Genomic DNA, 25,207 nt, shown 5'->3' on the forward strand with positions numbered 1-25,207 from the left:
GCCTCTTCCTAGAACCCCACACATTGCAAAGGATGGAGTCCAGATCTATACCATAAAGAAACGAGGGTGGTTACAGAAAGCACCACGATCTCAGCTGAGTGGCTCTGAGCACCCCAGCGTTGGGGCACCTCAGCATCCTGTGTGGCTCAGGCTGTGCCCAGCAGGGAGGCCGGCCCAATCGAGCTGCAGTCTCTACCCTGAGAGCTAGGGCTCCTTCCCCCAGTGCGGGTTAAAGCACCGTGTGTCCACCTGTTCAGTGGCTGGTCCCAGTGTGCCCTGGAGGGCAGAAACCCTGGGTCCTGCCGCTGGTCTGGGGCGTCTGCTTCCCCTTCCTGCAGTTCCTGGGAGGGTCTGTGTGTCCAGGGGCTCTGATCCCTGCCCCAGGACCACGGGTGAGATGTCAAGATCGGCCACTTTGGAGCTGGCCCGTATCTTGGTTCTGTGGATCCTCGCTGTGTGGCTCTGGAGCAGTTCTGTCCTCAGGAGAGGGATCCTCACAGCCACCTCTTGGGGCCCTGAGGAGAATTAATAGGAAGACCCCCGGGTAGCTGCTCATGGCCCTGTGTGGGGCCAGCCCTGTGTCTCCACCTGTTCCTTCTCTCTGTGCTCCCCGCCCACTGTCACATCGCCAGCCTTTATTTCCTTTTCCTTGGACCCAGGCAGCGAATGCCCTGCTGGCCTTGGCAGCCCCTTCTCTAATCTGTCCTCAAATCACTTCCTGACGGACAGCCCTGACCGGCCATTGGCGTGACCAAAACCCCACAAAATAGAACCCAACTTTCCTATTAAGCTGTGCAGAGCTGTCCCAGCCCCACTTCCCACAGGCTGTCCTCATTCGCCATGGGATCCGTGGTTCTCACCTGGGGCTGGGGGTGCCCCTGGCATCCGGTGGGGAGTGTCAGGGATGTCCCTCCAGGCCCAGTACAGTCCCCCAGCCGGTGGCCAGCAGACAGCAGCACCCAGCCTGATGTCCCTGTGGCTTCTGGTTCCCTGAGGCCAGCTGTGCTTTGCTGCCTCTTCATCCTCTCAGACGGGTGCCCTCTCTCCACCTTCGCTGGTTAGCAGTGTTCCATCCATTAGAACTCAAAGCACTGCCTCCCGGCAGTGCAGCCCCTTCTCCTGGCCTGCCATCTGCCTGTGCCCCGCCGTCTGCGCCATGTATTCGCCGGCCCATCAGAGCGAGGCTCCCAGGGACAGAGTGGTTCCTGTTTGTGTCTCTGTCCCACCTTCTCTGGACCTGGTATTGTGCCCTTTACCGACAGAGGTCTTGGGTTGATTGTCAGCAAAGCAGACAATCTATATGGCTCTAAATGGCTGTGAACATGCTTGATTGGGTTATTTTAAAAATGACTGGATATGTAAACATTTGAGTGTGACACAGGTGGATTTTTGGGCGAATGGTCTTGTTCTTCAGGGAATAACCACAGGCCCATCCACAAGGACCATTTCTGGATGATTTATGGAATGCTGTTCTACCTGGTTAATTTTCAACGTTATCTCAGCCTGAGAGGTAGCTCAGCATGTGACGAAGATCACTGGTTTGAATCCTAATCTGCTCCTTAAGAGCTGCACCTTCCATGCCTCCGTTTCTTCCTTGGTTAGGTAGGAAAGGTATGAGCTACCTCAGAGTTGTGAGTGAGGCCTGCATCGAGTGACCACATTAAACTGCCAAGAACTGCACCCGGAGGGTTGATATTTAAAGACCTTTAAACATTCCGATGCTGCATTTTAGTACCCGGGTAAAACGGCAAAGTTATTACAGATGCAGATGCACACCCTCGGTGAGGTGGGGGGGCTGATGGCAGGAGGTGGACCACCGACCCTGTAACGAGGGCGTGGTCTGTTCGAGGCTGAACGAAGTGTACGTCATTGCGTGTACCACAGAGGTCCCTCTCGTGAAGTCCTGGAAGGGTCCATGTGGCTGAGCCGTGCGGTCTGTCCATGACGTCCGGCAGGAGCAGAGCTTTCGGGTGCAGCCTTGCTCTTGTGTGCACGGCCCTCAATGGTCTCAAAAGTCTGAGGCTTAAAGCAGGCTTGGGGTTTCCTTACACCTCCTGGACGTCTAATTTGCCTGGCAAACGTGTTTTTCTTGGGTGTAAAGGTGAAGGAGTGGGTGACTGTGGTGAAAGTGTACTAATTACTGCACTTCTGGGTCTGTGGCGCTTGGTTGAAGACACTGTCTGCCCTGGGTGGACATCTCTGTGGTGGTGAGAACCAGTGGCTGGATGTCGCGGGGTTGCCAAGAAGATGCCAATTTTTTCCTTTTTCCTCAGTAACAACACCCTACTTTGTTTAGGGAAGCAGCACACCCAGTTGAAAATCCAATTCTCTTGCACGGCGGAGCGGCTGGTGACACAGGTCCAGATGCTGCGATGCTGAAGGGGGGTCCTGGAGAGGGAGGTGTCAGGAGGCTTTCCCGACCCACAGCAGCCCTGGGCCCTTGTCCGGCCTTCTTGCCCAGGGCATGACACCTGGAGGGAAAGCAGCTTCAGGGGCCCGAGGGCCGGAAGGCAGAGTCCTGGCGTGTGGGGCAGGTCTGGGCCAGGCTCCTCGGAGGATGTCAGAGACCTGCTGCCCATGCAGGGACCACCCACCTCTGAGCCCCATGCAGATTTTCCTCCGCAGCTGAGTGAAATCCTGGTACGGCGAGTGAGGGCAGTCAGAGGCACCTTTTGTGGAAGGAGGACAAAGCTGGAGAGAAAGAGGTTTTCCTAAAGGCACAAGGCGCTGATTCTGCGTGAGGGATCATTCCTAGGAGTGTGGGTGCTGGTGGGTGGAAAACTAGCCAGAGAATAAATGGCCCTTGCTGGTATTTAACTGATTGTTCACGAATGGTCCGAACAGTTCTAGTGAAAAGAACATTTTGGACACAGAAGTTTTCATCCTTCTTGACAATCAGCGGGACTGTGGGCTGTTCCATTCTTCCTGAGCGACAGTGAGAGGGTCTCAGGCCCTTCTGGCCCTGTGCTGGCATTTCCCCAGGGTGTGTGCCCCATCCTGAATAGGCTGGAATGCCTCTGGGTGCAGTTGAGCCTCTTCAAAAGGGAAGAGACATGTGACGTGCTCTGGGTGAACAGGAAAATGAGGGAGGATAGGGAGAGGGGCCTGGAGGTGAGGAGGATGGTGAGCAACACTGGGGACAGAGGACGTAGGGTAACGCCGGGGACAGGGGACGGAGGGTAACGCCGGGGACAGGGGACGGAGGGTAACACCGGGGACAGGGGAGGGAGGGTAAAGCCGGGGACAGGGGGATAGGGGGTAGAGCCGGGGACAGGGAGGTGGAGGGTAACGCCGGGGACGGGACGGAGGGTAACACCGGGGACAGGGGACGGAGGGTAAAGCCGGGGACAGGGGAACGGGGGGTAGAGCCGGGGACAGGGAGATGGAGGGTAATGCCGGGGACAGGGGAAGGAGGGTAACGCCGGGGACAGGGGACGGAGGGTAACACCGGGGACAAGGGATGGAGGGATGGAGGGTAACACCACTTCTCCAGGTGCCTTTGGGGGATGCTGCCACCTCTCGCACCCCAGAGTGAAGTCAACAGGATTCTGTCCCCAGGAGCCCCAGAGCCTGGCAGCTGGGATTGGCCCAGTATGAACCACCGTTCACTGGCTCTGCACCCTGGGACAGGCTCCCTGGTGTTTCCGCCCTGGTTTCCCATCTGGACAGTAGGACCCTGAGTGTCCCCGTCCCAGCTGCGCCCGGAGCCCTGGACTCCAGCGTGTCGTCGGCACTCGTTAGCATTTCTTTTGTCATGGTCTGCGGACGAAGTGGCTCTTTCTTTGTGTGTTCACAGCCCTCCTGCTCACTTTACCTTCTGGGAACACTTTTTACATAGCTTCATATGTGGGGAGGACTCGAGTGATTAATGAAATGTTTCATCAGGTGCGGTTCTTCTGTTTCCCAGTTTTGACACAACATTTGGTGAAATTTCCAGAGACCTCACGGTTTCACTCTGTCACTTTCTTTCTTTTTTTTTTTTTTTTTTGAGACAGAGTCTCGCTCTGTCGCCCAGGCTGGAGTGCAGTGGCCGGATCTCAGCTCACTGCAGGCTCCGCCTCCCGGGTTCACGCCATTCTCCTGCCTCAGCCTCCCGAGTAGCTGGGACTACAGGCGCCCGCCACCTCGCCCGGCTAGTTATTTTTGTTTTTTTTTTTAGTAGAGACGGGGTTTCACCGTGTTCGCCAGGATGGTCTCGATCTCCTGACCTCGTGATCCGCCCGTCTCGGCCTCCCAAAGTGCTGGGATTACAGGCTTGAGCCACCACGCCCGGCCCACTCTGTCACTTTCTAATGCAGTATTCTTTGGGAGTCTTCTAAATTAAGCGCCGTCATTTAAAAATAAGTTTTATAATATGCAGTTTCAGGTTAATTCTTTACCTTTGTGGCTCAGGCAGTGGCTCCTCACCTGTGAGTAGTCAGAAAGGTTCACGCAGTTTTCCAGGGCAGCCTTTGCATTTACTGGAACTATTAAGAGCTCGTTCCTGCTTCGGCCGTGATTGACACGCAGTGCGTGTGAGGCCGTGCATGGCTTAGCGTCTTCTGCGGGCTTAGAGATCACTTTCTGTTCTTTCCCAAGCCTGCTGCGCTGTGCCGAGTGTTCACTGCGGGCGACGGTCACACTGGCACAGGCCACCGAGGCCACAGGGCGGACTCCACGTAGCGGAGCCTGCAGAATGGCAGAGCCCGGCCTCCTGGCCGCCCTTCACAGGGAGCAGAAAGCGCAAGTCTGTGATCAGAGCTGTGCTAGCCCAGAAAGCTTCTGAACAGGTTTAATTTAGGAATCGGCTCCTACCAACTGCCCATGTTTAGGATGTGTTTGAGTGTTTGTGATTTTTCCTGCACTGAAGCTACTGGGCTGGCTCTGAGTCACTGTCATGGGACTTCACGTTGCTCCGATGGGAAGCAGCGGGGGAGGAGGGCCGCACAGAGGCTTGCGGCCGTGATAATGAAGGGCTTGTTGCCTCTTGGGACAGCGAGTTCAAGCTCTTTGTAATTGTCAGCATAAATAGTGGCCCGCTGAGGACACGGCTGTAATTCAGGGTGGCATGGTTGATTGTCATCGTTGATATCAGGTACCTGCCTCTAAAATGACGGTACCCGTAGTGCGGCTCCAGGAGGGCAGCTCCTGCCAGGCACACATGCTCCTGGGCCCCTGCAGCCAAGCTCGTGCTGCCAGCCACGCCTGCAGCTGTGGGTGCAGCGGGATCTTCAGGGCACCGAGCGCCTCCCTTGTTTGCTTGTGGGGCCCAGCCCTCCGTCCCTCCTGGTCCCCAGTGCGGCTCCTCCCTGGGTTCTCCCAGCCCCGTGCACACCTCCGTCTTCATAGCTTCCGTAGTTTTCTCCTGGGCACCCCAGGTGGGCGCCTGGGGAGGGTTCATGTGTTAGTCGAGTTCTCTCCAGCCGTCCCTTGCTTGTGGCTCAGCAGGTCCCTTCAGATGAGTCAGCCAGCTGTGTGTCTGCATGTTCAGGATATCTGTCAGGGGCCTTTCTCATGTCAGTGCAAGATCGACGCTCACCTCCTCTGTGGGACTTTGGAATCTGCCCTGGAGAGGCTCCAGCCACGTCCAGAGGGGCTGCCCGGGTCCCTGCGGGCTGGTGGGAGTGACTTCTGAGCCACTCGAGGCCCCACTTTGTGTTCCTGCACTCCACAACGCCACTTAAAGCACCATGTTCTGGTACCGTGTGCCTCTCGAGTGTGGCACACAAGCCTGGACGGGGATCTGAGCGGGTGGTGCGTTTTTCAGGCTGCGCTTGTGTTTTGGGGCCCCTGGAGCACTCCTGCCTGTGATTCTCGCCGCTATCTGGGCTCCCCTAGACGGTCTCACCTGCAGCCTGAGGGCCACATCGGCAGCCACCAAGGAGATGGCAGGTCCGGCGTTGGTCCCACTCAGTGCTTCTCGACTTTGGTGATGGAGGAAACAGCAAAGCTTCAGCTGGGAGCCCCAGGCCTTCTCTGCTTGGGGCCCTGGGACTGAGATAGCACAGATCCTGCCATCCACGTGCTGGGGGCCCCGCTGTGCAGCTCCCTCCTCTGGTCAGGGGCCGCACCCTTGAGCTGGGCAGCTCCGGGTCCTCGCACTCAGGGGCTCAGGGCAGGTTCTGGATGCAGAGAGAAGGAGACGGGCGGCGGATTGAGCCCAACTGTGTTGGCTTCATCTTCTGCCTCTTCTCCCTAAGTACATTTGCAAAGCTTTCCAGATGAAAACTCAGAAGGGAATTTTAATGACTGGAATCTGTGAATTCCATGGAAGCCAAGTCTGTCCACCTGTTTCACCCACCTCACTTCTCCCCATTGGGGCTGATTTTGGCAGCCTTCATAGGGGCAGGGACGAAAGGGGTGGTGGCCAGCCCTCGGCCCTGTGTCCCTCCCCTCCTCCCCTCAGCGCCACAGCATTTCGGTGTCATCCCCTTCCCTGCAGGCGTCCTTATGAAAACCAAGTGCAGCTGGAGGGAGATGCCTGCGCCCACTCCCGTGACCTTCCCGGCCAGCCCAGCTGCAGCGGCCCCTCGGCAGGCATCTGTCTGGTGCTGCCTCCATGCCCCTTCCGTCACCTGACGCTCCTGCTCCTGAATCTTCACGCATGTACTCTGTGCATCCACCTCACAGGCTCCCTGGGAACGGAGACAGTGTCTCACGCCGGTCAGAATGCTCTTCTCTGTCCACTGAATAGTCCAACATAGAATCATTCCTCTGTGATTATTGATGCTTTGTTATGTAGAACTGGAATGAAGAAAAAGTGAATTTAGACATTACAGCCATCAGGCTGAAGCTAGGTAATTGCATTAGGGAATTAAATGAGAGCATTTGAGCTTCTCGAGTTCTAATTCCACATCTTCGTATCCCCATCACCCCATACCCAGTGTCCAACATAGCTCTTGGTCTAGGAATTTCTTGATAAATGCTTATTGAATTGAACTGGACTGAGCTTAACATTCCCACCCAGAGTTAGAAGCCAGTCCCTGAGCAAATTGCATTGAGAACGTGAGTTTGACGTTACTGTGGTAAGGGGTATCCTACACGTCATAATTCCTAGTCAGTATTGGGTATTTAGTCAAATAGACTCAAGTATAGAGAAGCATAGGCCCATCTGGCGAAAGGGCGAGGCACGGTGCTTTAGGTCTAGGTCCCCAATATCAACTATGAAAATAAAATGTTGTCAACTCCAATTACAGCCCTGTCCTCAGCTGGTCCCTAACAATTATAAACGGCTTGAACTTGCTGTCCTGAGAGGCAACACACCCTCCAGTCTCTCTGCAGTGCAGCTGCCTTGGTGGATGGAACATGCCCCTCCTCCCTCCCTCCCCCTCCTCTCTCCCTCCCTCCCCCCTCCCTCCCCCTCCTCTCTCCCTCCCTCCCCCCCTCCTTCCTCCTCTCTTCTGTCACCTTTCTCCTCCCACCTTCTCTCCTGGGTGAGGGCAGAAGAGAAGAGACCTCTGGAATCTTCTGCTTCATCCAAGCAGCTTGGGGGCAGCATCAACAGCTGCAATTTGGCTGCCCCAGCAGGTGCCTCAGGGCAGCCTTTCTAATGGGAATCCTGGAATCATGTCTTTCCTTAATGTGTCCTAAAGGCTGGAGGACATGAAGTGAAACAATGCTCCATGCTCAGCCCTGTGATTTTGTGTATTTCTTGGACTTACTTTGAAATTAAACTAAATGATACCCAAGGTAGAGCATGAAAAAAAAAAAGAAAAAACAGGCTATGGTGTTTGAAAACAAATAAAACCGTTTGGTTTGTTGGATTGTTCTTAGACCTTCACAGGCTCCTAGGTCACACGTTTCAGTTTCTCAGCGAGTGACATTCTCGTGTCAGCCTCTTGTTTGACGATGTCAGCCACAGCAGAAAGAAGCACTCCGTAGGCCCCGTGCTCAGCACCTTGGCGTGAGCTCCTGCCATCTTCTGTTCATGCTCATCACAGCTCTGTGCAGTGGGCGTCGTCCTGATCCCTGTGGGAGGATGGAGGATGGAGGCGGAAGGGTGAGTGATGGCAGGATCACATGAGGGGTCTCTCCCGAGGTAGGGAGCGGAACCGGCCCAGGGCCTTAGTGCCCATCGCATCCTTCTTCCTCCTCCTCTGCCTCTCTGTGACTGTTTGACTCAGGCTGCAGGGACAGACATGAGTATGTGCAGAGCCTGTGTGCACCCCTGGGAATGTGTGCTCATATTGGCAGGGAGGGATGTGAGTGTGTACAGAGCGTGTGTCCACACCGTGGCGGTGTATGCTGGCGTTGGCAGGGACAGATGTGAGCGCGTATGGAATGTGTGTGCACACCTTGGGGATGTGTGCTGGCATTGGCAGGGACAGATGTGTACAGAGCGTGTGTGCACACCTCGGGGTGTGTGCTGTTGTTGGCATGGACAGACGTGAGCGTGTACAGAGCGTGTGTGCACACCTGGGGTGTGTGCTGGTGTTGACAGGGACAGATGTGTACAGAGCGTGTGTGCACACCTGGGGGTGTGTGCTTATGTTGTTTTGTAAGCGGCAAATACGTGGCCCGTTGCGTCGGGCGGCCCTGCGCCCCTGCTGAGTCCGTCAGTGGCCCTCGGGTTGGGGTCTCCATCTCCCCAGACAGCACTCGAGTGGCTTGAGGTTTCAGATTCTTCCTCTATGGGTACTTGGGCCTCCTCAGGACCAAACATCAGAACCAGCCAACGGCAAACTACAAGAACGTTCAAATGCATCTTCAGTAGGAAAAACAAAAGCAATTGGAAAAATTTTCCAACGTGACCCCGTGGTTAAGCCGTTAGATACTCCAGCCAACAGATTGAGTCACTTTAAAATTCACACCAATTAAAATGGTTGTGAGAGTTGCAGAGCTTCACCACTAAACCTTGAAATCATTGAAGCATTCTGCTCCACTTGCTTACAAACTAGGGTTGGGGATACCTTTCAGTCCAAAGTAGCAACCTTCTAAATCCAGCTTAGATGCGAGGCTCCCACTGACACAGGAAGAGACAGTGGCCCTTGATTATTCTCCTGTGTTCAGATACTTTGTCTTTTTTTTTTTTTTTTAATCCTGATCATCACTTCTGCTTTTCCAATTCAAACTAAAGGGAGTTTAGTTCTGTTTTGGAGAAGCTGTGGTTAGTGGTTTCTTTTCATGGTTTGCTTAATCTCTTAAGTCTGGTGCTTACATTACCCAAATAGACTTTTCTTGAGTACGACAGTGCCATAACCCAGGGCTTCTCCCTCCATATCTGCTCCCCAGGAGGCTCCCTAGGAATGGGCGCTGGAGATCCAGCCCCTCTCCGTGTGCCGTTTTCTTTGAGTCCAAGGTAGGTTTGGCTCAGAGAAGAAAAGAGGCCTCCAGGTTAGGTGTGTCTGACTGCTTGCTTGTGAAATGTTTAATGATCAGGCGCCTTCCAAACTAATTTTACACATTGATAGTTGTAGCTTGAAGTATCACTGCAGTCATAAGAAGAAGAAACACTCCCATAAAGTAGATTAGCAGAAAAAAGCCATAAAAGTTTAATAAAGCACAAATAAAATGGTGTTGTAAGAATGTACAGTGGGAAATGCTCTCAGTCCAGCCAGATCCAGCTGTGGCGTCCTCCTGTAAATACATTCAGCCACGTGTGGCCCTGATCGCAATCACTACTCTGAATTGTGATCCAGAATGTTCTTGGGGGCCGATGCTGCGACTGTGCCAGCAGCTGAGTCTGATTGGATGTCACGGTGGTGATGTGCTTAGCCCGGCCAGCTGGGCTGAGTGGTGGCCACCCGTGCACTCGCCACGTGCAGCCGTTATTCTGGTGATGGGGTTGCATGCGGCGCGGCTTGTCCACCTGGGCTACTTAAAGTACTGGGAACCCAACCGTGGACGGGTGCCTGCCGACATGGGAGCTGTCTTTTTTAAGGAGGGCCCTCTGGCGCTGCAGACCCCTGCCGCCAGTCTGAGCTCACAAGGAGGCACTGGAGGGCTCTGCTGGGGCCTGGAGGTCCCTGAGCAGGTGGTCACTTATTGCTTGTGGAGTGGTCCATGGCCTGTGAGTTTATTCCCGGGGTTTGTGTGGGTGAGGTTAACCAGTTCACAGCTGGGCACTGACCCCTTACACAGGTGACACTAGTTAAAGTGGAATCTATATTAGCTCGCACGGGAGTGCGTGAGGAGCTGGGAGGGTGGGGGAGGCTTGGCCCTAGCACTGGAGCCCAGGCTCCTGACATTCTGCATCTTCCTGTTGGGGTGCCGTCAGGGCCGCTGTGGGTCCTGAAGACAGTAGGTGCCATATGGACCAGGGGATGCAGAAGCCTCTAGAGGCTGTGGGGTTCAAGGAGACAGTCGCTTCCCCAGAGCCAGCCCTGCTGACACCTCGACGTTAGCTGGTGGGACCTGTTTTGGACTCCAGCTTCCAGAAATGTGAGAAAATAAGTCAGTGTTGAGGGCGCTAAATTTGGGATGATTTAGTGGAGAAATAGAAAACTAGCCCACAAGGTGCACGCATTAAGTAAGTGTGCTCTGTCCAGGTGTTCACAGTTGCGTGAGGGGGATGGCATCGGGGTTCTGGGAACTGTGCAGTTTTACTGAAGGAAGGGGGCTGACCACGCCTTTCCTCATGTAACTGAAGGTATGTATGCCTGCCACACCGCCCGGGAGACAGGGACTAGAATTCTGACTTTATTTCTTATGGGAACCAAGCCACAGTCAGAACACGGTGAGGGCAGAAATGAGTTTCCTACAGCCTGAACTGGGAAGAGGAATCGCAAGTAGCTTGTTTTTTTCTACACAGACCTGTCCTTTCAGGTTTTGTTAAGTTTTGGAAAAAGGGAGAAGCCAGGCACACCTCGGTGAGGGACAGTGTTTCTGGAGGTGGTGTGGCTTCAGCCTGAACGTGGCTGTGTGGCTGGGAGGCTCAGAAACTGCCCTCCAAGGGCACTCATCTGTTTCTTATTGCACTAATACCTCGTTTACAGAAATCCACAGAAATGACAGAGAGCAGTGCAGGAGGCCTCTGGTCTGGATGGGTTTGTGTGGACCGAGGTCACGGGGTGTTGTCCCAAGAGCTTATCCTGATCTGGCAGAGGCTCTGTTCCCAAATAATTATTCCACAGTTTCAGAGCCTGTAGCTGAGGGATAATCTTTTAACTTTGTTGCATAAAAGCAAACAAAGTATGTCTTGAGAGTCTAAAAATCCATGTGGTAATCATGGCTGTAAACTCATACATGGGGCTTTGGGATGGAGTGAAAACCACCGTCATCTGGCGTGGACGCTGTGTGGTATTTTTAGCGTGGTGGCCTGCTCGTGCCTTGAGCTCCATCTGCAGTGTGAGCAACAGCTGTGTATTTGAGAAATGTGGGCAGGTCAGCTTGCTCCTCCAGGGGCCTGCGGGCGTCCGGGTGAAGGGCCTGGGATGAGGCCACATCAGTGGGAAGGAGCTTGGTTGTGTTGGTCGATGTCTGCCTCTACAGGCCCACAAGCCAGCCAGAACCCAGGTTTCTCTGCCTCTACAGGCCCTCAAGCCAGCCAGAACCCAGTTTTCCTTTGGTCATCTAATTCCAGAAAAAAACCTGTTAAAGATTCTCGTAATTTTATTAACCATTTGACCCTACATAAAATGTTATAAATGCATGAGGCTTTACAACTTGGCAGATGTGTAACTCACATGTTATGATTGAATCAAACTGTTGAAGATATTTGTTTCACTTGAAGGTTTTTAGCATTTTATGTGCAAACCAAATGCCACTAGCATTTTGAAAGAGTATTTTTGGAATTTTAGACACAGTGGGACAGTGCTGGGTCTCGGGGATGCTGGTGAGGTGGACGTGACCTCAAGCTCTTGGTGCTTGCAAAGAAGCAGGATTCCTAAATTGTCACACCTGCAGTGCTGGAAGTCAAAGTGGATTTCTGTAAACGAGGTATTAGTGCAATAAGGAACAGATGAGTGCCCTTGGAGGGCAGTTTCTGAGCCTCCCAGACACCCCGGGGGTGGGGGGCAGTTTACCCACCAGAACCTGGATGGTGGAGCCGGGTTTGCTGGTGGCCCTGCATGGCAGATCATTACGTGCAATAAGGAACAGGTGAGTGCCCTTGAGGGCGGTTTCTCGGCCTCCTTCAGAACTGCAGGTGGAAGATGCCCCAAGGTGGGGGTTCGGTTATCCACAGGAGCCTGGATGGTGGAGCCAGGTTTGCTGGTGGCCCTACGTGGCAGGTCATTACATGCAATAAGGAACAGGTGAGTGCCTTTGAGGGCGGTTTCTCGGCCCCCTTTGGAACCGCAAGTGGAAGACGCCCCAAGGTGGGGGGTGGGGGGTCGGCTATCCACAGGAGCCTGGATGGTGGGGCTGGGTTTGCTGATGGCCGCTGCGTGGCAGGTCACTACGTGGAGTGATGGGAGGGGAGTGGAGTGGGAATAGAGGATGCGCCCTCCAGTTACTGCTGGGAGTTGGCTCTGGTAGCAGAGGGGGCATAGAGGGATTCCCATCAGGGTCAACATGGCTGGGGTTCCACGTGTGCTGGACACCGAGGTGTGGCTATGTGATCTCAGTCTCCACAGCCGCCCATCTCACATTTGAGAAATCTCAGGGGCTCACATCACAGCTGGGTGGGGTGGAACTAATGTCTCAGGCAGGGCATTGGCCCCAGAGCCCAGCTCTTACCCCCCGTGCTATTTTCAGTTCACCAAGCTTGTAGAGAGGTGTGTGCGGTGGTAGGGGGCAGCTGAGAGACCAACACAGTAGAGGGGGGCAGGAAATAAACCAGGCAAGAGACACAGGCAGTGCTTGGGAGGTCTGCAGGGGGTCTGGGTGTGGGGGCACCTCTGGGCCTGTGAACCCCGTTCTGTGCTCCTGGCTTGCCCAACCTTGGCCCTCAGCCACATGCTGCGTGCTTTAGGTGAAATCTCAGTCCCTCGTGTGGTGCGGGCATCTTTTCTCCCTGGCTTTGCCTCTCCTTAAATCACGGAGTCTCAGTGGGGATGGCGGGGTGGTTGGTGGTCCATGGAATTTGCCCTCCACCTCCCCATCCTTGTCCTGTCCTGTCTGGCCTGTTACCTGAATCTGTGTCTCTTCAGAGCCTGCAAATGAGTGGAGGCCACGGCAGCCTCTTGCTGACCGACCTCTCAAACTTTTTTATTCATCAGAATCGTGTTAAATGCTGATTCCTAGGCACCCCATTAGACTCTACGCCTGCCTGGCATGGGTACTTTGGGGAAGGTACAGAGGGTTGCTGGGCTGTTCCAGGAGGGAATTTGCATTTGTAGAATGTCTACTGTGTTCCTTCCAGCACTCTACTTTCCACGCACACGTGGCATTAAACCTGGAAGACCTCTGGGTGCTGTGCTGGTGAAGAAGCCCCGGCTGGACGAGGGGCTGCTGGGGCTCGGACTTGATTCCTGGGCTGGGGGCTGCGGGCTTATTCTCTTCAGTGGGCCTGCTGATGGGATGCCCTGGGAAGTCCTGCTGTGCACTCAGGGGAAGGTGCAGAGACAGGCTCAGGAAAGACAGACCATGGATTTAAAAATTCCTACTGGAAAATCTTTTATGAGCAAAGTAATTTGCATCTAACTGAAGACAATCATTGCTTGAATAATTGGTTTGTTTACAAAGTTGGTCCTATGAACAGATTAAAGTTTTCATTCATGCCTTATCTATAATGTAAATAGGAGCTATTACCGCAACGTAAATTAGCTTTAAATTTCGTATCAGATTGCAGTCCAGATTACAAACGGCTGCTTGATAATCTAATTGATAAAACGGAGGAATTTAGTGCTTGGAACCCAGAGTGAAGGGAACAGAATTGCTTTGGTTTCTCAAAAGCGTGTGACTGAGGGGTGACCTGGGGTGAAGAGAAGTGGCTGGAGTCATTACACTCGAGGAGATGATCTGCCCCAGCCTTTCTCAGCTGTCTTCTGGACAAAACAAAAGGGTGATAAATGGAAAAATTCAGCACTGAGTTCGTCTATGCCCTGAGCTTCTCATACGGTCATTAATGGGCTGTATCTGTGAAGCCTCCATACAGGCACAAAGGAATTAGGCTAGAGTATGGGGGCCGGCGACCTCTGGCGTCTGGACCGCGTGTCATTTCCTAAAGCCCTTTTGGGTGAAATGACAGTGGCAATGTCGTTGTTCGGAGGAGTGTAATCTCACTCATGAGATGCAGATTTAAATGATGCAGATTTTAAACACCAAAGTCAGGAAGCTTGGTGGGAGTGGCTGTCTTCCAAGTGGTTTTCTGTGCTGCCATGGATGAGGCGTGGATGTGTCATCTGTTGGTGAGATCCACTGGTGAAGGGGCTAAGCAAACCGTGGAGGGGGGTGTGTGAAGCTACATCTCTTCTGGCATCCCAAGTAAATACATTTTGTAAAACTTGTGAATTTGACCCTGACCCTAGCCCTGAGTGTTGAAGTCTGGTGCAGTGTCTTGAGCCCTCTTCTGCATTGAGGGTGAGTGACTGTAAATGACCGATTCCTCAGTGGTGAAAGTTCAAATGTAGCTTCCCTGAGGAAGCCAGACCTCAGTCACCCGTATCTCCATTGTAAACACTGCGGCCCCTACGCGGGTGGCTGCAAGTTTCCAGGCCTTCCTTGGAGAAGCAGCCGTGAGGTGCTTGATGATTTGATAACATCAGCCACCTTCTGTCTTCTGTCTAATCACGGTACAAATGATTCTCCTACAAGGCAAATGGATCTGGTTTCTTCCCGATCGTTGGAAGAAGCAGCCCGCCTAGGGACTGCACCGTCCTCTGCACTTGCACAGCGAAGCCTGTGTCTGTCTCCAAGGAGTGTCACGTGTGTCGTGGGAATCGCCTCCTTAATTCTTCCTGCTTTTGAGGGCTCGGGTAGCTCTGCCTGTTTCACCCGGGACGAGCAGCGGGTGGTCTCTGGCTGCTGTGGGACTAGGGCTTGGGGGTGCATCATCACATCCGGTGGCCTGTCCAGGTGGGCATCATTGTCTTTTGCCTGTTGGCTGAGGCAGCTGTGATGCCAGGGGGGTCATGCTTGTCAGGGCCAACCCAGTTCTTCCCGTGTACACCTCTCCTGCTGGAGTGCCTTTCCTTAAGATGACATGTTGAATTAGCGTGGAGAATGCAGAGAGGCTCTGGGCCTCTCCTTCCCATTCTTACTCCCTGGAGCTGTGATGCCCGACAAGGGAGCCCATAGCCAGAGGCTCCTTTAAATTCAATTAGAATAAAGATTTGATTACATAGCTAAACACATTTGAAAAGAACTTCACAGATTAAATTCCAGATTCAGCCCTTCAGGCCCAGTGGCCACGTTTCGGGGCTCAGCAGCTGTAGGTGGCTGTTGTCTTTCTGTGTTGGCTGAGCAGATTGGGACGTTTCCAGTTCAGCAGGCAACTCTCTTGCATGGCTCTGCCTGTGGTGAGGGCACCTAGGCTGGAGAGCCTCGTGGGGATCCCTTAGGCCTCTGGCTGCAGCCAGGCCGCACGGTTCCTGTGCCCCGGGTCCTCTGCAGGTCCAGACGGATCCCACCACAGAGCCAGCACTGCTAGACTTGGGTACTGTGTGCAGACAGCAGAGGGGCACGTCCAGGCCTTGCAGGGGCTGGGGTGACTGGCCTCCTTGGCCAGGCTCCTGTCTCCAAGTCTTCAGGGGAAATGCATCCACCATCCACCATCCACACCGTGCACCAGAGGAAAACTGCAGGCTTCTCTGTGGATGGTGAATTGAGATCATGCAGAGTGACTAGGTTTGGGCTCCTGACCAGCGTGGAACCTGATACCTTTAGGTGGAACCTGACATGCCTCCATGTGTACATGGCAAAGAGAATGCAGCATTGTCAGCTTGAATCCAGATGTGCTCCCGTTTTGAGGTGGAAGGTTCTGGGAGTTTGGCCATTGGTGATTGTGCTGCCGTGGAGGACTTTGAATGCAGGCACTGGTTTGGGATAACCCTGGTTTCCTGGTTTTGTATGTGGGCATCCCTGAATATCCCGGAGTGGAGGAAGGCAGGGGAGATGGCAGGGTGACAAGAGGTCAGGTGATTCCAGCTTTGGGGACTGATGCCATCAGATGGCCGAGATCAGGATGGTGGTGGCCAGGGACCAAAGCAGGGGTGCGTGGAAATGCCATGTTTCCCGGAGCGTGGGGAGGACCTCTTGAACTCTATTCCTGGGCAACAGTTCTTCCATTCTCAGGAATCTGTGCCATTGTAATTGAGTAGCAAATTCTGTAATTGCTCTAATTACTTAGTGTTAAGTCCCCATCCCATGTACCATGAATTAGCAACAGTGATAACAGTTTGCCTGGTCAAACCTTACCAAGAAACACCAGTGGAACGAGTTTTAGTTGCCTCCAGTTGCCTCCAAATCAGATTCCTTAGCGGCCTGTGTCCCCACACTTGCTACAGTTTCTCCTGGGCCTGGCAGGCACATTCCAGACATTCACATCTCAGCTCAGATGCAGGCGTGCACATAATTTATAGAAAATCGCACTGCGCTGTGATCGGCTTGAGCTGACGTTCTCTAGGTGGGAGGCGGAGGTTCAAAAGTTCTAATGGGATGAAATTAGAAATATGAATCTTAAAAAATTCACGTGTTATGAACTCTGTTCAGTGATTTTCTCTGAAATGAGAGACTATTTGCAGATGAGGCAGTCAGCCTACAGCTCTCCTTAGATCTCTCCTAGACCTCGATGCTGTCCTTGGGCCTCTTCCTGGGTGTGGGGTGCTCTGCTTGAAGCAAAACCAAAGGCAAGAACGTGGTCTGCATCACTACTGCAGCCAGCTCAACGCGCACACCCACTGGGAGGGGGGTTTGATCACTTAACATTTTAAATGCATTTAACATTAAACCAGCAAGTCAGCCAGTGCTTTCTGTAAGCAAGCTGCCTGGCTCATGGGAACCTGACACTTTTCGGAAGAGAGTACTTGCTTCTGTGGAGTGTCAATATTTGTCTCATTTCTTGAGACTCTGCTCAAAGTGATGAACGTGAGTAAATTAGGACCTTTTTTTGTAAATTGGGCCACAGAGCTCTCTAGGCACAGTCAGGGGAGTAAACGGCTGTGAAAGATGCCGCCTGATGTGAGCCATGGCCAGGCACTTTGGGACCTGGGATCCCATCTCCAGCCTTTCAAAGGACACAGAGGAATATAAAATGCAGATGGGAGAGTTCATATTTTGGGCATCTCTGTTCTTTTGAAATCAAAGTGCAAAGAAAAAGTTTTGCCTTGAGGTCTTACCCCATACTTGTTTTTCTCCTGAGGTTTTAAGATTTTCTTAACTGCTTTTTTCTCCCCCGATCCTTGGGGAACTTCTATCTTCATATCTTCTTAAAAGATATGGTTAAATTCAACACTGAAATTTAAAAACATGCTTTCATATTTTTCTTTAAACTGATGTATCTGACATTGGTGAAGAACTAAGTGGGCAGTATTGGTTTATTTTATTTTTTTGAGACAGTCTTGCTGTGTTGCCCAGGCTGGAATGCAGTGGCATGATCTTGGCTCACTGCAGCCTCACCTCTTGGTTCACGCCATTCTCCTGCCTCAGCCTCCTGAGTAGCTGGGATTATAAGTGCCTGCCACCATGGCTGGTTCATTTTTGTATTAGTAGAGACGGGGTTTCAACATGTTGTCCAGGCTGGTCTTGAACTCCTGACCTCAGGTGATTCGCTCACCTTGGCCTCCCAAAGTGCTGGGATTACAGGCATGAGCCACCACACTCGGCCTGGGATATTCTTGATTGTAACTGTAATAGATCCCTTTAATAAAAACAAAACAGAACAACCAAAGAAAAAGCTGTCTGAAAAGTCCCGAAATTAAAGAGCTCACTTGGACAGGGATTTGGACACCAGTTGAATGGCCCAGCACACCATAGTTACATGGGCCACTCGGCCTGTTAGATCCTTAGGGTATTTGAAGTCATGTGGATATTTGCATTTCTGCCTCTGGATATCGTGTTAGTATTCGGCTAGTGTTTGAGGGCCAGGCTCAGATCCGGGAAAACAAGAGCCCCTGCCCTCACGGCACTTCTCTTCCATGTGTGTGTGTTAGGAAAATAGAAAGCATAAGATATTTTTTTCAATGAGCTGGGAAGATGGAAAAACAAGCTTAAGATGTTTACTTGTTCAAAAGAAGGGAAGTGCAAGGAACACTCAGCTTTGCTGCTGCTGAAGGAGGCCCCTGGTGGAGGCTGTTTCAGAGGTGGGGTTTCTCTGAGAAAGGTGGTAAGAGGCAAATAGGATGCCCCATCTGGTTTGCCAGAGATGGGGAAAGTTAGTATCCCCAAAACAGCCTCAGCATTCTGGCAAAGCTTTGGAAAACCAGCTAGGGTATGGGACCTTGTTGGCCACTGGGTAGAAGGAAAACATTGCTGGTCCTGAGGACTGTACTGTTCTTCCACTGCTATAAAGAACTACCTGAGGCTGGGTAATAAGGAATAAAAGGTTTAATTGGCATACAGTTCTGTGGGTTGTACAGGCTTCTACATCTGGGGAAACTTACAATCAGAGTGGAAGGTGAAGGGGAGGCCGGCATGTCTTCACATGGCTGGAAGGGGAGAGAGAGTGAAGGGGAAGGTGCCATGCACCTCCAAACAACCAGATCTCAGGAGAACTATCATGAGGACAGCACTTGGGGGATTGTGCTAAACCATTAGAAACCACCCCCATGAGTCAATCACCTCCCACCAGGGCCCACCTCCAACACAGGGTTAGAGTTCAGCATGAGATTTGGGTGGGGACACACAGCCACACCATGTCAGGCTTCCCATTCTTCTCCTGCACGTGCTTCGCAAATGGTTCTGTCATTGGTTTTTGTTTCTGTTGATACATAATATATGTACCTATTTTCAGAGTGCATGTGATACCTTGATTCACCCCTATATTGATGAAATCTGGGTACTTGGGATGTCTTTCACTTTAAATAGTTTCTTTTCCTTGTGCTGGTTATGTTCAAGTTATTCTCTCCTAGCTGTTTTGAAATACACAGTAGATGACCCACTGCCATCCCCCTGCTGATTTATCAATAGTAGGTCTCGTGTTCCCATTAGGCTGTGTGTTTGTGCCCGTCACCAGCCTCTGCCCATCCTGCTTCTGAGTGGGCTCTGCTGGGCCCTGTTGACCACCTACTCTTGGCCTCCATGAGATCTGCTCTCAGCTCCTGCTTATGAGTGAGAACATGTGCCGTTTCCTTGCTTGGCTCGTTTGCTTCACGTAATGTCCTCCAGCTCCATCCATGCTGCCGCGGATGACAGGGCTCTCCGCTGTGTGGTGGAGTATTGCTCCTGTGTATGTTCGGGCCACGTTCCCTTCATCCCCTGTTGACGGGCACTCAGGTGATTCCAGACCTTGGCTGCTGTGGATGGAAGCTGAGAGCAGTCACTGGCTTTATACTCGGGGGACGTGAGCCACTTTGATGTTCTCAAGCAGCCTATCCCCAAAGCCCTCCGTAGAATGCCGCATTCGTTTGTACCCATGGCTTCTTCCACTAGGATGAACAGCTGGGAAGGGGCTTTGAGTGAACGCTTGGGTTTCTGTCTTTAATTGGTACCCAGCTGCACTGGCCAAGCAGGGGTCCCAGTGACCCTGGACACTACCTCACATAAGGTCCAAAGATGCAGTTAGGTTCTTTTTTTAACTTAAAAAAAAAAAATGCTTTTGACCTGGTTAAGCTATAGCATTATCAGTTAGAGTTTTTCATATTGGAAAGGTGTATATTTTCTAAGAAGGAAAGAAATCCTGTTAAATACTCTAACCACAGATTAAATCATGTCAAGGAAAGAGGTACTATTTTGGGGGAAAATTACCCCTTCATGTCAAAGATCAAGGAGATGACTTACATTGTTTAATTGAGTTAATTATGAAATCTTAAGTGGTTTTGAGAAGACGAGCTGTGGATGCTGCAAGACATGAGACTGATGCTGATTTAATGTTAGCCCTGACAGAATGTGGCTATTTAAAGCTTGCTCCAGTATTGCTTGATAGATTGTAAGTTAATGTAAAGATCTGTTTGATGCTTTTATTTTACAAAATATTATTGAGAAAAAGTTTGACAGCCAAGGAACCGCCTTCAACCAATTTCTTCCTAATTTCTATCACCAGAAAAATTTGTCCTGTTAATTCCAGAATTTACTTTTGGAAAATTCCTATAAGGAGAGCAGAGGTATTGGTGGTTGAATGGTGACTTGAATTTAGGTGAAGATCGTTAAATATTTCATAGTCATGTTTGTCTTGGTGGTTTTAGCAATTTTATATTAAATTTAGAACTGCGAGTCAAACCAAATGTTCTTTTGCTTTCGTGATACTCCTTTGTATGACTATACTGGTAAAGAATGATAAAATGTGTATAGGGTATTTTTTCTCTGTAGATATTAGGATTTTGAGGGGAACAAATTAATCATTCTTCTAATAGACATTGTGCTGTGTGTTGGGTCCTTTGTATATTGAATCACTATAATGAGGACCACTTGAAAGTCTGTTTCTATACAAGATCTTTTTTATATGCTTGACTTGTGTTATGTAAAATCCTTCATCCTTAAGAAGACTAAGCAATGGGTTGGAGGAGAGATTTAATCACCCATTAGGTCTATTTCAAATGCCCAGAATTGAATGCAAGTAGTGAATTATGTTTTTGAAGTGGTGTGTGTGTGTGTGTGTGTGTGTGTGTGTGTGGTGGACTCCTTTTTAGGTCATGGGAGGGAGGTAAAGCAAAGATCAGATTTGCTGATGAACATTTGTGCATATGCTAGTGGAGAAGTCATATGACTTGACTGCACCTGTGTACTCTGATTTTGGTTTCGTTAGTGTCCGTAGCCACAAGCCTCAGCTGCCTCTGGGACCCACCCTGAGGGGCTGTGGTGAGGGTTATTACAGAGTCGTGTGTCTTAGTGAATGGCACAAACGGCCTTGTGGGCCTACTTTGGCTTTGTTTGAACCTGTAGATTGTTAAACTAAGTTTAACATTTTGAGGATTATAAATTGTGATTCTTGTCTAAGAGGTTTCTGTTGTCTCTGAAGACAGGAGCCACAATACAGATGGTCCCTGGCTCACAATGGTTACATTTGTGATTGTTTTTCAACCTTGTGATGGTGTGAACTAGTCACACTCAGTGCATTGTTCGGCCCGAGATGGGCTGCCTCTGGATGAACCCGTTGTAAGTTGAAACTATTGTGTCAAATGCACTTTCTATTTAGGATATTTTCAGCTTATGCTGGGTTTATTGGAACAGTTTCATCCCATGGTGTAACTCAGGGAGCATATGTGCTCATAAAAGTAGAGACGATCTCATAGATACCACGAGATATAATGTCTCTGATGTTATAGAGATACGATGAAAACAATCAAGTGGGACTTGGAAGCCTTGGAGGGACTCACATGGGCGGCTCCTGGAATGCAAACGTGAGTGCCACTGGCTTCTGGATGTGACGTCTGTGCCTTCTGCTTAGCCCAGTGGGTTATCGGCTGCTCTCTAGGGCAGAGAGGTCCAGCGTTCCTGTGTGTAGGTGTTTGAGCTGCCTTAAGAGGCTAGGTCAATTCTCACTGGTGTCTTCAGGGCTTTAGGCCTTCTGAACAAGCAGGAGGAAGGACGACTTTGTAGAGCTTTGGAAATCTCAACGGACTTCAGGGCCACCCCCCTTGGCAGGAGAGAGCCCCACTGGAGGCGAGCAGGGTGCCGTGCAGGCCTGTGTGGGGCCCAGGCATGTACTGACGTTGTGAGGGCCACAGGACACAGATCGGTCTTGGTTCACATCTGGTGTCGATAGCCACGCAGCATTTCTGACAGGTACATGAGTGCGGGGACTTGGGTTTTAGGGTGTGCTTCCTGGTTGCCTAGTTGCTTGGAAGACCCCTATTCAGACCCTAGCCTAAGTCACCATGACAGGCCTCCGGCTTCACAAGCCACACAGAAGCTGTGGCATCGGTCACTGACGTCCACCAGGTGTCAGATGTGCGTGTGTATCTTCCCTGGTCTCAGGATGGGTCTTGTTTTGAGGTTATAGTAAACGTTCTTTAAGAGGGGTTTTGGATTTTTTATGTTGTTTGCAAGGAGGCAGCAGGGAGTGCTTGAGCAGTGAGATCCCTTTCCCAACCAATGCAATTTCAGATCCCAGCAGGTAATGAAGGCAGCGGAGCTGTGGGATCACCTTTCCAACCAATGAGAATTCAGATCACAGCAGGTAATTACGGCAGCGGGGCGGGTGGCAGAACCCTGAACTGTGGCTGTTTCTGGTGTCTTGTCCCACGGACAGAGTGTGCTGGGGCCTCCGTGGTCCTCTGTGGGGTGAGTGGAGCGCATGAGCTGGGTGCTGCTGGGTCCTGGCTGGCTCCCCAGCCCGGGGTTTATGCAGGACTCGTTATTAAGACAACTTGGAACCCAGAAAGCAGCACGAGGAGAACGGGATTGTGCCTTTCTGGATCGTTGGTGCTTCCCAGTCTCAGACACTGAGCAGGCTCTGAGGGGTCGCTCCAGGAAGACTTGCACAATCGGCCCCCGGGTTGGAGTGGGGCTGCAGCGGGTCTTGCAGGAGCTGGAAGTGGGGGTGAGTGTCTCTTGCAAGCGGGACCTTTCAAATGAACCAGCAGGATGCATCTGTGGAAATGGTGCCACCTAATGCAGGGCTGTGGCCAGCAGGGCCTGAAAGGCTACAGCGGGCTGTGTTTCTGCTCTCTTGAGAGAGTCTCTGCACGGTTTTCCTTGGTTTTTGTCTGTTTGGAGGACACTCCCCCTTTCTTGGGCTTACCTAGCCTGAGCTTCCTTGTTGAGTATGACAAAGCCCTGAGAAGGCATTTTTATCGCATAATTGTGTTATCCTGGTGGCTGGATAAATGACCTGCAAATGTGGGTGACTCAGTAGCTCTGAGGGTGTTCAATATCCAAGACAGAGGTGGGAAGGAAATGTTCAGGCAGGCGTCAGAGGATCTGTTCTCTGCTTCACACTGGGGCCCTGGTTTGCTGACAGTCCTCACACTCGATCCAAAATGGGGATAATGAAGTCTCACGGATTCGGCTTCAGCTGAGAGCTGCCTCCAGCACAGTCTTGTGTGAGTAACAGTTTCTATGTTTGGTGCAAAGGGCGGGCGTCAGTTGATCTTATTTGTGGTGGTGCTTATGGTGGCTTTTCCGTAAGGAATGTAGACTTTATTAGCTTTGGCAAGGGAATCCTGAGTGATAAATTGGAAGATTGTTTCAGGAAATTCTGGAACCTGCAGTGAATCTGGAATCTGTATGAAATTGAGATTTGGATTCTCACGATTTCCTAATGCTACCCCGAAACCCAGTAGTTGAGACAGTCGTAGAGCTTCAGTTGTGCTGCCCCGGTTCCCCATTTTAAAAGGAACACGTTGCTTTCATCTAGAATGTTCTGAGCTCTGAGTGCTGCCGGCAGAGTGACCAGCTCTCTGCATCAGAGGGGAAGCCAGGGCTGTGCTCACGGCGTCGCGGCAGCTGGGAGCTGACCCTGGACCTCAGGCACGTGTGATGCTGACCATTTATTTCTGTCAACTCCAAGGGTGTAGTGGTCTCCTTGGCCCTTTACAGTCTTCTGAAGCTTTTGATGTGTCTGCACTTTATAGATTTTTCAGAAGTAGACGGCCTTTTCCCACACCCTTGGGCTGAGTTTCGTCAGAGGCTGGTGTGTGGGAAGCACCACACCCACATTCTGACAGGGAAGACTCTGGTGCCCAATTGAGATCAGTAGAAATTTGTTTTTCCTCCTCTCCAGTCTGGTCCAGAGGCTCCCTGCTTGGCCAGAAGAAAATCATGCTTATCCAAGTCGTAGGCAAACCCCCGAAGTCAAACATTTGTCTTTTTTCTTTAATATGCCCATTTAGTTTATATGGGACAATAGAGAAATGTCTTTTAGGGGAAAATTAATTTCTTTAATTACAGAGAACTTTTTGGATATAAACTGCAATCAAGAGGCTATTTTGTAATAAGATCTAGTTAAATACTACAGTTGAAAGCTCCTTATATTTGATCTTAAACTTGGGCCCAGTGTGCGTGTCCGCTCGCTCGTGCTCCTGACGCCAGGCTCGGCTGTGAACTACAGGCACCTGTACATACATTCTGGTTGCTTTTTTGAAAGTCTTACTGCTTGGCCTTTCCGACTCAAATGTTGAGTTACGTTGATTCTGTTCAGAACGTTCATCCCTCCGTCTAGGATCCAGTTGTCTTTCAGTGAAGAACTGTCTTCCTCATCTTTGTCCCCTATAGTATTGTGTATTTAATAGTCAAATATTTATAGGTTACATGGGTAACTGATCTGTTAGGAGGAAAACAATGCCAATTTTTACATCATTATAATGGACTGGTTAAATGATTATGTTAGTATAACGAAGGTTACATGGCAAAAGAGGCTTGGCAGATGTGACTGTAACAGACAGTGAGATGGGGGACCCCACCTGGGTTGTCCAGGTGGGGTCCAGTGTCCTCACATGTATCTTGATGAGAGGGAGTACGAGGGTCTGCCTCAGAGGAGGTGACCTGAGGACGAGATTAGAGGCCAGAGGGCTGTGGGGTTGAGGACGGGGGTGGGGCAGGGGCCAGAGGGGCATGGGGCCAAAGGTGGGGCAGGGGCTGGAGGGGTGCAGGGCTGAGGCTGGGGCAGTGGTCAGAGGGGTGTGGGGCTGTGAGCCAAGCTGCATGGTGGCCTCTATGAATTGGGAGACTCCAGGCAGGAACATAACCTACTCTGACCCCTTGACTTCAGCCCTGGGACTCCTGACTTCCAGGGCTGAGAGGATGTTTGCATTTGTCGTAATTTGTTGCAGCAGCAATAGGAAGTTAATGCATTGTTTCACCTCCAAACCTTTGAAAAGTAACCCTGTTGTATCGTCCTTTTGTGTGTCCTAAATTCTAATGAGATGGTTTGTAGGAAATAATGGACACAAACGATGGCAGAACAGAAAGTTAGACAGAAGCAGTGTCTTCTGTGGTTCTGTAGTTTGGGTCTGTGAAGTTAGATTTCAGTCACAGTGTGTGGTCTTGTTCAGCGTATACCTGGAATACTTGTTCAGAGCTCCTGGGGGCATGGTCTTTAACACTGTTAGGATTAAAACTTCACATCAGGGACAGAATTCCTGAGTTAGTGTTAGCCAACCTTTGAATAAGAGTTGGCATGTAGAATCTGCCCACTTTACTAGTATGAAGCGGCAAAATCTTCTTTTTTTTTTTTTTTTGAGATGGAGTTTCGTTCTGTCACCCAGACTGGAGAACAGTGGTGCGGTCTCGGCTCACTGCAACCTCCGCCACCTGTGCTCAATTGATTCTCCTGCCTCAGCCTCCAAATTGCATGATTTATTTTCCTGTT

At 51.2% G+C, this 25,207-nt stretch overlaps 2 protein-coding genes across 2 annotated transcripts in view; both read left to right on the forward strand.

The window, feature by feature from the left end:
• Nucleotides 1–25,207, forward strand: part of LOC115900047 (disco-interacting protein 2 homolog C-like) — a 208,349-nt gene that overhangs the window by 56,259 nt on the left and 126,883 nt on the right. The gene's annotated exons all lie outside the window — the stretch shown is intronic.
• Nucleotides 7,450–25,207, forward strand: part of LOC104661473 (disco-interacting protein 2 homolog C) — a 313,197-nt gene continuing 295,439 nt past the window's right edge. The window contains exon 1 of the mRNA XM_030939985.1: nt 7,450–7,978. The gene's annotated coding sequence lies outside the window, so the exon portion shown is untranslated. The remainder of the gene's footprint in view (nt 7,979–25,207) is intronic.

Source organism: Rhinopithecus roxellana, chromosome 10 (genome assembly GCF_007565055.1).
Source record: "Rhinopithecus roxellana isolate Shanxi Qingling chromosome 10, ASM756505v1, whole genome shotgun sequence".
In the NCBI taxonomy this organism is placed as follows: domain Eukaryota; kingdom Metazoa; phylum Chordata; class Mammalia; order Primates; family Cercopithecidae; genus Rhinopithecus; species Rhinopithecus roxellana.